The sequence below is a fragment of the Camelus bactrianus genome, chromosome 14 (assembly GCF_048773025.1).
Source record: "Camelus bactrianus isolate YW-2024 breed Bactrian camel chromosome 14, ASM4877302v1, whole genome shotgun sequence".
Classification (NCBI taxonomy): domain Eukaryota; kingdom Metazoa; phylum Chordata; class Mammalia; order Artiodactyla; family Camelidae; genus Camelus; species Camelus bactrianus.
The window spans coordinates 6,526,704-6,540,192 of record NC_133552.1 but is presented as its reverse complement, the minus strand read 5'-3'; positions in this window follow the sequence as shown (position 1 = coordinate 6,540,192).

Sequence of the window (13,489 nt, the reverse complement as noted above, 5' to 3'; positions counted from 1 at the left end):
GGACAGTGATAAACTGAAAATCCAGTTTTCCTTTTTTGCTGTTTCTTACATATGCTATCACTTTTAAGAATAACTTTCTCCTGATAGAAAAGTAACGTTTATTACATTAAATTTTTTAAAAAAATGTGAAGTTACATGTAACTTATAAAGACATATGAACATCAGCATCTAACCAGTCCCAGTATTGGTGGGCTTCGGTGTTTCCCAAGGTTTTGCTATTCTAAATGATGCCGCAATGAATCTTGTCTCAGGACAAAACTGCAGTGATGTGGAGGGTCGTGTGGGGAGAAGGCCTGCATCCTTAGCATGGACCACAAGTAACCATTGTCCCCACCAAGATGCAGTGGTTCCCTCCTTCAGGGGGTCATCTTTTACCTAGCAACCACTGTTGAGCTGCTCTGTATGAGGTACTTCACATAGTTTCATCCTCAAAACCACATACATGGTTAAGGTTAAATCAGAAAATCACACAGGAAGTATTAGCTGGGAACAAATGTGGGCACTCAAGTTTACTCCAATTGGAAAGCCCACATTCCACTTCTGCACTGAGCAGTGCATCTTTGTTTTAAACATTTTTAACTTGCCTAATTTTATTTCATGACTTGGGATATTTTATTCATTCTCATTTGTAATGTTAGAATATTGATTTTTTTATAAGATGTTCTTACAAGGATCTTAACCATTTGCGAGATAGCATTTCCCACTTGGTAGTTTCTTTTAACATTTACCATTTTGAAGCCTTAGATTTTAATATAATCTCTCTCTTAGTGTTTTTATGGTTTTTCTTATGCTCTCTCCATGCACACTAATGCACATTCAGTCGGTATACATTTATCCACTGACACATGAAGATAGGTTTAATGTGCTGTGTACAACCAGGAAGCTCATAAAAAGTTTTAAAAAGTATGGATGGGGAGAAAACTTTTTTTCTTATGCCCCAAAATAGCACCAGATAACGGGGGAAGTATCAATCTGGCCTTTAAGTTTCAAAGATTTCTGTAGCATCACTTTTCCTCTATAAAGGTGAAGCAGTATTTCAAAACACGGCTTGACTAGCTATAGGTGAGTTTGCTGTAGACCTCAGAACTGCATTTTTGGATGTGGGAAAAACCCACTGTCTCACTGACTTTTATAACACATGTTAATATCATTGGCTCACACAGCTGTGTGATGCATTAGTAATTACCTAGAATCCCTAGGACGTGGACCAGGTTGGATAAATGCTCTAATAAAGGACTGAACTTTATATGTAATTTTTCCTTAGATTGTCACTTTATGACTATTTCTAAAATTCTCCAGTCATTTTAGTAATCAAACTGAAAATTGAACCTTGAGTGTAGTTCATCATGAACATTAGTAGTGTCTGAGCAACAATTAACTTGCTTTCCCGGGGAGAAGTCCCCAGCACTCACTTGATTTCTATTGTCCTTGATTCCTCATCAAAAAGTAGCCTATGGAGAGTCACCTTCTGAAAGCCACAAAATAACCTCACAGTCAGCAAACGGGATCAGTGATGACTCACTGTTCCCAGCAGCTTCTGAGGTGTTTTCTCAGTGTTAACCACTGATCAGTTCATATCCAGACTTCCACCTTGCCTGTGGCATTTGCTGCAGATCAATGTCTCACTATTTGTAATCATAGCACAAAAAAATTATGTCATGCTTTTATGGGGAGACTGAAACTTACTGTTTGGAGACAGATTCACTTTGTCGAAGTACTGAGCAGATTTGGTGTGGTTAAGCTCTCCTGGTGGGCAGGCTGATGAGGAAGTTTCCCTGCCCTATGGCTACTTGCTGTGGCAGGTGTGCGTGGGCTAACTCTGTCACCCTGGGTGCTTCCTGAAAGACAACCCACCAAAATTAGTTACTTTTGAGTCTGTATTTGCATGTAGCTTTTAAACAATAGACGCATGTATAATTTGAAAGCTCTATGATAAATTAGCTTTTCCAGTCACCTGCGGTTTTTCTTTCCCAGAACTGCAGTCAAGCATGGGCCCCTTACCAGTTCCTCTGCTTCAGGATGGGTGGTGCATAGCATAGTGGAAAGAGCACATTTTGGGGAAGGAAAAGGTTTGGTTTTGTATCCAAGGGTCCAAACTGTGCTGTCCCCACCCCCTCCCAGCACTGTGGTTTTTAGGCAGATCACCTAACTTTTCTGAATCTCCATTTCCTCATCCAAATCCACAGAACATACACTTGGCTGAATCTCTGATGTTGTGGATTCCTCTAGTGCAGGGTTTCTCAACCTCAGCTCTGTTGTCATTCTGGGTTGGGTAATTTTTATTATTACCTTTTAATACTAACAGCTTGTGTTTATGTAAACTTGATATTTTGTTCATCATGAATTTTCTACATGAATTTTTAAAATTCATACTTTATGGTTGATTTACAATATCGTATTAGTTTAAAGTATAAAAGATAATGATTCCAAATTTTTATAGCTTATACGCCTTTTAAAGTTATAAAATTTTGGCTCTATTCCCTGTGCTGTATGAAGATCTTTGTAGCTTATTTATTTTATACATAGTTCATATGGGCTGGGGAATTCATTGTTATGGGGGGCCTGCCCTGTGCACTGAAGAACATTTAACAACATCCCTGGCCTCACGTTGTGACAATGACCCCTGTCCCTTGAGGACCCCTGCTCTCGGGAAAGTGACTTTGAACTTTAAAATCATAGGCAAAGAGAAGAAAGTAAACTGGCCGCGTGCCTTCTGGTGAGCCGGCGCTCTGCTCCTTGCTCTGACGCAGGCTTCACGATAATCCTCACTGGTTTATGTGGGTGAGAACATGAGCTGAAAGATCATTTGACCAAGTTAAAAGGTTAATCAGAACTTGGAGCTGACTGATTCCAAAGGCCGTGTTCTCTCCGTGGTGGCAGAGTGACCACAGCACGCGCTTACCCTGGCGTAGAAGTTGATCAGCAACACCAAATACACATTCATCCTCGTTGAAAACTCCCAACAGGAGGACTCCAAATCTGTTCCCTGAAATTAGCCGCAAAGTTCAGCCGTGTTAGGATCTGCTGTGTTTTCACCAGACTGTGTCCAGTTCTCCAACCATGTGCTTATGTGAAACACCAAAGCTTTTCTTTACCAAATATAGATTCTTAGCCCAGTGTTTTCAAACCCGATCAAGGCCAGTATTTTTCTTAAAAAAAAAAAAAAACAAACAAAAAACCCAAGTAAAACAAAATATCAGTGCACCAGGAGGAGGCAAGGTACCATTCCTTGATGCTTTTGTTAGACAACTGCAATTGTTTAAAAAAAAAACAACAAGCTTGTCTTTTCTTTGAAAATTATTAGATTAGAAACAATGTTTCACAACACTGGCTGCATTTTGGAATTTCTCAGGGGCTTAAAAAAAATACACCCACCCCTAGAGATTCTGATTTAATTGGTCTGAATGGGACGTGGGCATGGGGATTTGAAAAGCTTCCCAGATGAGTGTCACACAACCTGAAGAACCGCTGGACTGTTGGCCTCCATGTGGGGCATCCTGTGCGATGCCTTTGATACCTCAGCCCTAACAACCCGAAGTCTCATTTTCTGAGCATCAGCGCTGTATTCTGTGGATAAACTGATACGTGCTTATCCACTTATAGTCTTCTGACTTAGACTTTTCTCACTGGCTATAGATGTTCAGCACCCCTCACCCCAAAACCCCTGCACCAACATCCTCCCTCCAGGGGTTTCCCACAGGTGTGCTTTCATCTTTTATTATCAAAAATAAGACAGTGCGGAGAATCGGGAAACAGCCCCCTATATACTGAGTACTGGCTCCAGCTGAGTTAGGGGGCAGTACTGGATAGTAAATTAAGTGCTTTGTGGCGTTTCAGTCAAATATACATGGGTTTACATTCTGGCTCCACTTTTTACAAACAGCATGACCTTGGCATTGACCTCTCCCGGCCAGTTTCCTCTGTAAGATGTTTCTCCCCGCACAGGAGTAAAGGCGCTTGTCCCTGTGAAGCGTGTGGCAATCTTGGTGCGGAGCCCACCCCCACTGAAGGTTACATTTGATGCCTGAGGGCTCCGCCTGTCTCCTCCTCACTCCTCTCCACCATCAGTGTATCCTGCTTACTCCTCCCCTCCCACCGCCGCGCACACAAACACCGCATTTTTTTTTTCATTTCTTCCCTTCCTTTCAGGTTTTCTGTGGAAAGTGTGGCTTTTTAAATAGACACGGGCAGTCAGAGCAAGGCTTTCTTCCTGCTCGGTGAGCCATCCAGCCACCACGGCTTAGTGGAAACTCAGAGTCTGTTTTATTACTCAGGGTTACCTCTTTGCTAACCACTTCCAGGTTGGGGAATGTTCTGAATGCCAGATGGTACCAGAAATGTGTCTGGAGAATACTGACTTTACTGTCAATAAACAGGACAATATTTTCGCAGTTTCGAAGATGTGATTGTCAGGATTTGTGAATTGTCCTGTTTACTAACATAAGAAACCTCTCTGCAAGAGTCACTTTGACAATATCCCCTTCCCTTCGAATGACAACAATCCCAGAGTAGCATTCTTTTTTTTTAATGCCCCACCTTTTAATTTAGACAAGTTGAAAGCGAAGTGCAATGAACACGTGACTGGTCACTGCAACGCTCACCCCTATGTCTTCGCCACAAGGCTTCTCAGCCACAGGGACCTCTGCCCAGTGGCAAGTCCAGTACCACATCCCAGAACCTGCTCACGGGCACGATAGCATTATTGGGTCCAAAGTCCCGAGCGTCCTTTACAGCTATATTTTGGATTTAAGATGCAATTGAGGATTATATGCTTCATTTGGTTGTCATAATCTGCCCAACACTTTTTACATGATGTAAGCTTTTTTTTTTTTTTTTTGGAGAATTCTGGACATTTTACAGTAATAGTCTCTGTAAGCATGTTGCCTAAAGGACAGCTCTATTAGAGGAATCAGAAGACGGCTCTTAATCAGTCAAATATTTCCTGATAGACAGTACTTGTAACCACTGATCCATGTGATTAAAGAGCGTTGAATAACCAGTCTGTGGGTTAACTCAGGGAGACAGGGCTTGCACAACACAGAGCCCGGTGCACCTGCCCACTGTCCTCGCTGAGGTCTGCTCTCCCTGCGGCAAACTTGCTCCCCGGGCAGGGTGGGGAGCGCCCCGGCAGACGTGCTGACACACACCTTCCTGTGTCAAGGAGTCGGGGGAAAACTTGTAATGGGTGCCCTCCCGGGGACCAAACTATGTGCAGGAGTGAGCTCTGTCAGAGCACAGCCACTTCCCTGTGGAGTGGAGGATGTCAGAATAATCCTTAGGGAAAAAAACACACACTGGCCAACTAGAGAATAAAGAAAAAGAGGAAAAGAAGGAGGTGCTGGCACTGCCTTCCTGGAATCCTTGCTCTTCCTGTACAATCCACTACATTTACTTCCAGTGTATACAAATACCTTTTTAACTGTTGACTTTACTAAGTTGATTTCTGGCTTTCTTTCATTGGAGGACACTTTCAACAGGTGACCTATACTCGTTGCTTCCAGGATGAGTCCAAAGACCTGGGTTCTAGTCCTCACTCAGCCAATTTCTAGTGTTGTGACTTTGGGCCAGTTACCTTTCGAAGCCTCAACAATCTTCACTTCAAAAACACGTAATAATATTTGTCCTACTTTTCTGAAAACCCAAAACAAAAGAGGAAATCTTGAAAGTAGCCAGAAAATGAAGACACATTCAATTCAGAGGAAAAAGATAAAATGAACAGCACATTTCTTGTCAGAAACCAAATAAACCAGGGCTGAAAGGGAAAATAAAAAACCCCTCTCAATCCAGAATTCTATACCCATGGCGAATATCTCTCAAAAAAGGAAGAGAAGTCTTTATCAGAAAAACAAAACCTGGGTCATTTGTTGCTGGAAGAACTTCAATGTAAGAAATGTTAAGAGGGGGCACTTCTCAGGACAGGGGACTGTGGCTCCCAGAAGAGTGCACACACACCCACATTTTTTCCTCACACCCGTACCCCCTCCACACACACACCACCCAGCCCCACCGCCCACCGGCCCTGCCCTGCCTGCCTTCCCACTGCCCAGGCCTCCCCCTCCCCCTCCCCCTCCCCGAGGAATCCCAGCCAAACCTCCTGACCACATCCATTAGCTGCCCCTGGGGAGCTCCCTCGACTTCTGTCCTGTTGTGTTTAAGGCATTACTTTATAGTGATCTCTTTATATGTCTTTCTCCTGCTAAACTGTGTTATCCTTGACAACAGGGACAGTTTCCTAGTCCTATTTGTGTCCCCAGAGCTTAGCACAGAGCCTGATATGTAGAGAATTTGTTAACTAAATAAATAAATGAAATAATTAATGGATAGGTGCTGGCCAGATGGCACATTCTTGATAAGGGAAAGCGTGCCCCATTCTAGACGCCTTAGTGCCTGTGTTCACTTCCCTAGGGCTGCTGTAACCAACAGCCACAAACTGGGAGGCTTAAAACAACAGAAGCTGATTCTCTTACAGATCAGGAGGTCAGATGTCTGAAATCAAGCTGCTGGCAGGGCTGCTCCCCCTAAACCCCCTCACCGCGGGATCCAGGGGAGAATCCGTCCTTGCCTCTTCCAGCCTCTGGCGGCTCCAGGCAGCCCGTGGCTTGTGGCTGCGACCTCCCCTGTTTCTCCTTTGCACCACATTTCCCCTTGTGTCCCTCTCATCTCTTTTTGCCTCTCATAAGGACACTTGTGATGGCATTTAGGGCCCACCTGAAAAATCCACGGTCATCTCCTCATCTCCTGACCCTCCTGTACTTAAATCTGCAAAGACCAACTTCCCGGTAAGGTCATGGTCACAGCACATGGGATTAGAACTTGCTGTCTGTTGGTGGCTGTTATTCAGCCCAGACAGTGCTCCCTAGTGAATGAAAAATTTGTTGCCTGCATCTTTCTTTTGGTGTTTTCCTGTCTGTGTTTCACCAGAGAGACATCTCCCAAATAAAATGGGCCTGCTTTGTTGTTGTCTAGGAAAACTAAACCAGTAATTAAACTTCTTAAGCCTTTAGTAAAACCTCTGATGGTGACAAAGATGCACAGAGATGCTAGTGTTCTTCATGAGAGCTGCCACCAACAAGAGGTAGGAGGAAGTAGGGAGGCTGGCAGATGTGTTTCAGGACAGGAGGTCAAGGAAAGTGAGACACCGCCTGGAGTATTTCAGACTAGCAGATAAACTACAAAATATTCTCTTGGGGATCTTGAAACTGAGAGGAGGGGAGGGCAGACCTAGGTTTCACCTGAACTCAGCCGGGGGTGAGGGGGTGTGAGGGATGGAGGACAGAGGATGGCCTCAGGATTCAGGAAGCACAGAGTGGCCTTAAGGGTGTAGAAGATCATGGCCCCTTCCTGAGTCTCAGAGGGACCTGACCAAGCCTCCAGGAGCTGTAGCCGGCCTCCGCCTGAGCACCCGGAGTGGAGAAAAGACCACAGTCCCTCCTTGGTGGGCCCCTATTCTCTGCCAGAGCATCCTAAAAAACTTGTGTTCTGAGGCTCCTTTAGGTTGTCCAGACAGGAGGAAAGAAGACAGTCCCAGCTTCTAATACCACCGACTAGAGACCCGGATTCCGACTGGACTTCATTACTGAAGGCGGGTCACTCACCAAACCCTGGTGGGCAGATCTGGGTCGGAGGAGGGACGGCCCGTTCACTCCTTTGTTTCACAACTTTGCCTCGTTTTCTTCCAGCAAGCCCAGACCAATTGGAAGTTGCCCCTGGAGGAATCCAGAACCCTGCTCGGCTTGATTTATAAGACAGGTTTTGTTCCGAACACTGCTGACTTCATATAACGGCGTTCTTTCCTCAAGGGAGTAGTTAATAGAGGGAACCCGCCCTCAGCAAAACAACGTTCATGCAGGGCTCTCAGTTTAAACAGGACCACGTGGGCAGGCTAGAACCCCCAGGCTTAAACTCTAAATTACGATCCAAAAATCAAGGATTAAAAATGAATACTTCATTAAAATAGAGAGAAACCCACTGTTTAAAAGTTCATTTAAAAAAAAAGCACAGTGGGAAAAGAGGTCTGGACAAGTTAGGCTGATTGCTCAAAGATTCAGAAACAAAGATTCAGAAACAGGGAAATCTGGGGAGCAAACTGCAGCCCCCTCCCTTTTAACAGCTGAGGAAATTAAGGCTCAAGGGATAAAGTCCTCATAGTTCCGTGGTGAATGTGGCAGAGCACGGGGAGCCAGCCCCCAGGCCCCAGCCCCCATCCCCCTGCCCCGAGGCCCCGGCCCCGAAACCCTGGCTTGCCCTCCTTCTCCCTGTGCCTCTAGCCTCTTCCTGCACCCCTAGGGCCTTAATGTGCGTGTGCACGGCCCCCCAGCCAGCGTGTCCAGTATCTGCACCCCAGCAAACATCTTAGTCCTTAGCCACCTCAAGGGCCTGGGAGCAGTGGTCCCCTGAGGATGGACGGATCTGGGGGTGCTGCACAGGCTCTGAATGCAGACTCGGGGCCACTGAGGCAGGGGATCCCCAGGTCCCAGTACCTGCAGGGTGGTCTAGAAGAGGGTGCAGTCTTTGGGAGGACTCTTCTCCTTGGTCCTGCAGACCCCTGGCCCCAGGGGGCAGGGCGGGGCCAGGACAGCGCCTTTTGCCCGTTTCAGTAGGATACTTGTCATGAGCTGACCAAAGAAAGGGGGAGTGGGCCCTGGAAAGTGCTGGACTTTGGGGGTTAGGAGACTTCCGAGCTTTGCAGTTATGGGTTCCCTTCACCATAAGGTCTTCTTGGCAAAATGATGGCTCTGAGTCAGAGGCAGAGATGAATAGCCCAGTGTTTGGGGCCAAACTAAGATTTGAATTTTGAGGGCTTTTTGTGTTGCTGTTGTTGCTGTGTGACTTTGGGCAAAATACTTAATTTCTACGAGGACCGGTTTTCTCATCTGTAAAGCAGGGGATGTACCCTGGAGAGGGTCTAGAGAGCCTGCTTTGAGGATTAAATGATGTCCATGAAGAGGTGAGCGTAGTAAGTGATCTGTAACCGGCAGTGTGTTGTTATTCTTTTCCTATTACTGTTGGGACCTCTGAGATGGCACATGGCTTGGAGGTGATGGTACAAGGCCCGTGCTTGGAAAGGAGAGGGCCGCTGGCCTTCTGATGTCATTCCCTCTTCTCTGAGAGTCACTGCAGTTAGCAGTTAGGAGCGTGGGCTCTGGATCATTTTGTGCCATTTTCTTAACTGTTAACCATTGGCAAGTTGCTTAACTTCCTAGAGCCTCAGTTTCCTTGTTGGTGAAATGGGCCAATAAGAGCATCTATCCCTGGGGGCAAGATTAGAAAGAAGTGAGATGATTCATCTAAGGTCTTAACTAGGGCTTGCCTGGCACAAAGCAAACCTTCAAAACTGTCAGCTTTCTTACTAGCAACCCCTTCCCCTCCCTCTGCTCCCAGCCCGGCTCGGGCAGCCGCTGTCAGTGATATCCTGGTGAAGCTGCTTCAGGGTCCATCAGCCCTGTGCTCTCTTCGCTCAATGAAATAATGGCTCCGAGGGAGAAAAACCATGAATCCGATTTGTTTGCTTAAATCCAAGCTCTAATTGCTTTGGGAAGAAGCCCATGTTGGCTGAAATCACTTCTTGTTTTGTTTTTCTTTGCCCCGTCGGGCAAAGCTGAATTTCAGTCAGACTTCTTGATCAACCAGGGAAGAAGAATTTGCCAAGAAAAGAAACTAGCAGCCTGGTCTCTGCAGCACTCGAACAGGGAAACTGCTATGTGATCAGTATCGTTTTTGGGCAGCTTCACGTCCTCTTTCTTCCTGGGTAAGTTTAAATTGAACAAATCTCCACCAATGATGGACAAATCCGGCTTCTCCACAAGAGCTGACACGCAGGTGACCTTGTGGCACCAGAGGGTCTGGTAAATACTGGGCACCCCCAGCGCGGGCGCTCCCCGGGAGGGCTTGCTCTGCTCCAGAGGCGGCCTGGAGGGAAAGAACCAGGGGAGTGCGTACTCCTCGTGCACCTGGTGGCTCACTGCTGCCTCTTGCTGAAATGCAAGCCCCTGGATGGAGGGCAGTGGTACCTGTCATCAGAGCACATGGTCCATTAGCAAAGACATGTCTATGTTGATCCTTTCTACTTGATCCTCGAGTTGATCACCAAGGCTCTCCTCCTGTTCATTTCTGAACACCTTGGAAAGCCACCGACTTCCACCCCTCAAATGCCTTCCTTTCATGACAGTCCTTGACACTGTCACCTCCCCCCCAGCTCTGGGCTAAATGCAGGGAACTACTCCCCTTTCTGACTCATCTGGGGGCCTTCCTTGCCTCATGCTCCTCCTTTATTTCTCTCTCTTTAATTTTTAATTGTGGTAAAACACACAGAACATAAAATTGACCACCTTAGTCATTTTAAGTGTGCAGCTCTGTGGCCTTAAGTCCATTCACAGTGTTGTGCAACCATCACTACCATCCATCTCTGGAAATCTTGTCATCTTGCAAAACCGAAACTCGGTGAAAAAGAACTACCCCCCCTCCCCTCTGGCCTCTGGCACCCACCGTTCTGCTTTCTGTCGCTGGGAGTTTAGGACTCCAGGAACCTCATGTGAGTGGGATCATGCAGCACGTGGCCTTTTGCAGCCTGCTTCTTTCACTGAGCATAATGTCCTCAGGGTTCATCTATGTTGTAGCAGCTCTTCCTTCTCTTAAAATCCCCTTTGAACGGACTACTTCCCATCCATCTTTCAGGTCTGAGTACAAAGTCCGTTCCTCCAGGAGGCCCCCTCGACCCCGGCACCGGTGCTCCCACAATGCTTTGCAGCCCTCCTGTCAGGGGAGAGCCAGGCGGTGAAGGCACGGAGCCCGGAGACCCCTCTGCCCCGACCAAGTACACGCTCCTCGGGGCACAGACTCCGTCCCCTTCCCAGCTGTACCCCAGTGTCTCGTCACAGCCCGTGCCTGGCAGGGTGGAGCTCAACAAACAATGAGAGTGCATATTGAACAAACGTTCCCTGAAATATTTGCTGACAATTTCCAGCACAAGCCTGGAGGCCAAATCTGCATGTCCTTGACCCAGCAGGGGTACGAGGAAATCTTAACCAGCCTTTGCTGGAGCGTATCGTTTGTCTCCAAGGCCGGGCTCTCCATCTGATCACTGATTCTCTGGCCTCCCCCGCAGCCCCTGCTCAGTCAGCACCACTGTCCTTGGAGAACCCAGTGGCATCTACAGCCCCTGTGCTCCACGCACAGCCCCCGTCACCCCTCCGCCCTCCTGGCACCGTGTCTCCGGAGGTGGTTTCCCAGTCTGCCTCTCCTGTCCTCACTTCACCCTGCCCAGCCCGGGAGGCTCCTACTCCTGGCCGCCCCTCCACCCCTTTCCATTTAAGGAACCCCGTCATGTGTCTCAGCAAGTAACACTAGCACGATCACTTGGGCCTGCATGCTGGGGAGGATTCCCAGATCCACAATAATCTGCCCATCGCCAATAGCTTCTACTTCATCTCTGTGCTCATATCAGAGCCCTTGTCTGAGGCCTGGTCCTTTCACTGGGGGGGAGTGGACAGAGGGTGGGCCCATGTTCCTGCCTTACCACTGGCCAGTGGCTTGACTTTGGGCAAGTCACATGTCCTCCCTAAGCCTCCACTTTCTCATCTGTGAGTGAGGATAACAAGGAGTGCATCCAGGACGCTGCAAGAATAAGACAAAGCAGTTTAGTAATTCCCCACCCAAACGTCGGCGATGGCCCTGGGTGGGATCCTGACAGTTGCTGACACTGGATGAGACGTGAGCTATTGGAGGAGGCTGGGCCCCACTGAGGTGATGCAGGTGAGGTACCACTAACCCGGGTAGACTAAGGACAAGATCACGTGCTCCCTCCCCCTCCTCTGCACTACGGCCAAGCTGTCCAGGGAAAGCACTGATTTGGTTTCTAGGGAATCCTTGTTGCTCAAAGGATTACATGTGGTAGACACTCTCTTAACTGAACTGATGGATTGACTGACTCTCTGCAAACCCCCTGCCAAATGCCCGCAGAATGCTCTAGACACTCGCGTCTGGTAGATGGCACTTCTGCTCCTGACGGCTGAGGGGCTGTAACTTAACACGAATCAGCTGTGTTTGTTCCCAAACCTGCGGCTGCCAGTCGTACATTTTATTGTGATTATACATTTATTTAAGCAAAATGAAATTTGACGAAATTAGCACGAAAAAACTTTGTGAAAACTAAGATGAATACTTGGAAAAGACCAGATGAAGGGTCATGTTAAATTGAGGACAGATGATACAACTTTTAAAGCTTGGGGGAAATTGCAAAAAACTAGAAGTCTAGTGCTCTCATTGCTTTGCAAATATCTTTAAGTTCTTGCTCTGCTTAAAAAAAGCAGAAACTGAAAGTCATAAATAATGCATTTATGGCAGACTGTGTTGAACTTGCCTCTTACTCGAAGAAAAAGCCTTGGCCTTACATCAAAAGATTGGGAACGAATGTACATTTTACTGTTGCAAATTAAAATAAAATGTTTATAGGAGGTACATATCATTTAAAAATGGTTCCTTGCCTTCAAATATATATTTTTGAATTAACCTAACAGCCACTGGTGGGGATCCAGTTGGAGGAGAGGGTTTCTGCTGTTCAACCTCCTGTTTGGGACCCTCTAAGCGGCCCCACTCTGGCCTCGTTCATTGCTCACCTCTCCCGTTTCCCGTTTAGTCATTTAGTCACTCACCAAAGAGAGGCTGAGAATTAGAACCAGCTCTGCGTTCAGAGCCGAGTTCCCGTGCTGCCTCTCCTTGGAGTGGGTGCCAGCAGGAGTGAACAAGCCTGAGCGCGGCTGCCTCCTGCTGCGTGTGAGCTGTTGTCCCGCCTGACACCCCACAGCAGTTTCAGTACTTTGGACGGAACTATGTCCCCTCAAATACATGCTGAAGCCCTCTCCGCTGCCCACCACCCACCGAATGTGGGGATGGGGCCTTTGGGAAGTAATTAGGGTTGATGAGGTCATGAGGGTGGGGCCTTTCTGATAGGATTAGTGGCTTGATAGGAAGAAGAAAGGATAGAGCTTGCTCTCTCTCCAGCCCCTGAGGACACAGAGAGAAAAGCGGCCACTTGCGAGCCAGGAAGAAGGCCCTCCCACTCCTGGAAATGAACTGGCCTGGACCTTGATCTCAGAATTCCAGCCTCCAGAACTCTGAGAAATAAATGTCTGTTGCTTAAGCCATCTAGTCTACCATATTTTGTTACAGCAGCCTGAGGCAACTGAAGCCACAGCAGACCCTGCCCGGGAAGGCGCAGAGAGGACTGCGCTGATTCTGCCGCCACCGCCAGTGATGGTGATGATGGAGGTGCCGATGACGTCACTCCCTCAACCCCAGACGTCCGTGGACGGGGGAGCCCCTCCCTTTGCAGCCTCAGACATCAACACATCATTACACTGACCTTCTCACTGGCTTGCAGATCCACCTGGAAGATCTCAGGTAGACAAACAGGGAGCTTAAGTGACTTCAAAGACAGACCTGTGACTGTAACCAAAGTCCACATCGCGTTCTTACAAGCTGAGTATTCTCC